At 34.0% G+C, this 1,848-nt stretch overlaps 1 pseudogene; it reads left to right on the top strand.

The window, feature by feature from the left end:
• The first annotated feature begins 209 nt into the window (after positions 1-209).
• Positions 210-1,010, top strand: LOC118904704 (annotated as a pseudogene).
• The last annotated feature ends 838 nt before the right edge of the window (positions 1,011-1,848 follow it).

Below are 1,848 nucleotides of genomic sequence, written 5' to 3'. Positions count from 1 at the left end.
CTTGCATTGTGTTAATTTCTACACTATGAATATACATTATATACATGTGAATATTTACATATTGTTTTCACATTATATGTGTGAATAATCTTTTATGAATGATTTATCCAATAGTATATATTTTTAAAAGAGCTAGAGGAAGAGTAATCCAAGCAGAGGACCCTCCAGGTGTAGAGGCCATCAGAAGGGAGAGAACACTGAGCAGCACTATGGCGGTCAGCCAGAACAAGCACCTTACAAAAGGTGGCCAAGAGGGGGGCAAGAAGAAAGTGTTTGACCCATTTTCTAAGAAAGACTGGTATGATGTGAAAGCATCAGCTATGTTCAATATAAGAAATATTGGGAAAACACTAATCATGAGAACTCAAGGAACCAAAATTGCATCTGATGACCTCAAGAGTCATGTTTTTGAAGTGAGCCTTGCTGATCTGCAGAATGATGAAGTTGCATTTTGAAAATTCAAGCTAATTGTTGAGGATGTTCAGGGCAAAAACTGCCTGACTAATTTCCATTGCATGGGTCTTACCTGCGACAAAATGTGCTCCATGGTCAAAAAGTGGCAGACCATGATTGAAGCTCATGTTGATATGAAGACTACCCATGGTTATTTGCTTCATCTATTCTGTGTGCATTTTACTAAAACAATGCAACAATCAGATTCAGAAGACCTCTTATGCCCAGCACCAACAGGTCCTCCTAATCTGGAAGAAGATGATGGAAAAATCATGACCCAAGAGGAGCAGACAAATAAATGACTTGAAAGAGGTAGTCAATAAATTGATTCCAGACAGCACTGGAAAAGGCATAGAAAAAGCTTGCCAATATATTTATCTGCTCCATGATTCTTTGTTAGAAAAGTAAAAATGCTGAAGAAGCCCAAGTTTGAATTGGGAAAACTCTGGAGCTTCATGGTGACGGTAATAGTTCTTGGAAAAGCTACTGGAGATGAGACAGGTGTTAAGGTCGAATGAGCTGATGGATATGAGTCACCAGTCCAAGAATCTGTTTAAAATTCAGACTTTTAATGGTGACAAATAAAAGAGCTTATTTGTGATTTTTTTTAAAAAAGGGAAAGAACTATGTATGTTCTAGAATCTAAAACTGCTCTGTCTAATATGGTAGTCACTACTACACGTGCCTCTTTAGCAATTGAAATATGTCTAGTCTGATAGAAAACAAACTTATGGTTACCAAAGAGGAAAGCTGGTGGGGGGGAGGAGGGATAAATTAGGACTTTGAGATTAACATATACACACTACTATATATAATAGATAACCAACAAGGACCCACTGTATAACATAGGGAACTATACTCAATATCTTGCAATAACCCATAATGGAAAAGAATCTAAAAAGGAATATATATATAAATATATATAGAGAATATATATATTTTATATTCATATATATAAAACAATGTACATATATATATAAAACACTGAATCAGCTTGCTGTACACCTGAAACTAATACAACATTGTAAATCAACTATATTTCAATAAAAATTAAAAATAAATGTGCCTAGTGTGAATTGAGATGCGATGTAAGTGTAAAATGCACATCAGATTTCAGAGAGTACAAAACAAAGAGAAGCTAAAATATCTCATTAATAATTTTTATAGTGATTATATGTTGAAATGATAATATTTTTATACATTTGGTTAAATAAAATATTAGTAAATTAATTTCACTTGTTTCTTCATAGTGTGTGAACTTGAAAATTTTAAATTATACCTATGCTTCACTTTTGTGGCTCACATTATATTTCTATTGGACAGTGCTGTTCTAGAGACTGACAGAAAGCTAGCCTAACAAACATTGGCATAAGCAGGAGATGGGTTAATTTAAGA

The sequence above is a fragment of the Balaenoptera musculus genome, chromosome 1, assembly GCF_009873245.2.
Source record: "Balaenoptera musculus isolate JJ_BM4_2016_0621 chromosome 1, mBalMus1.pri.v3, whole genome shotgun sequence".
NCBI classification, from domain to species: domain Eukaryota; kingdom Metazoa; phylum Chordata; class Mammalia; order Artiodactyla; family Balaenopteridae; genus Balaenoptera; species Balaenoptera musculus.
Note: the sequence above shows the minus strand (reverse complement) of the source record. Positions and strands in the feature narration are given on the sequence as shown.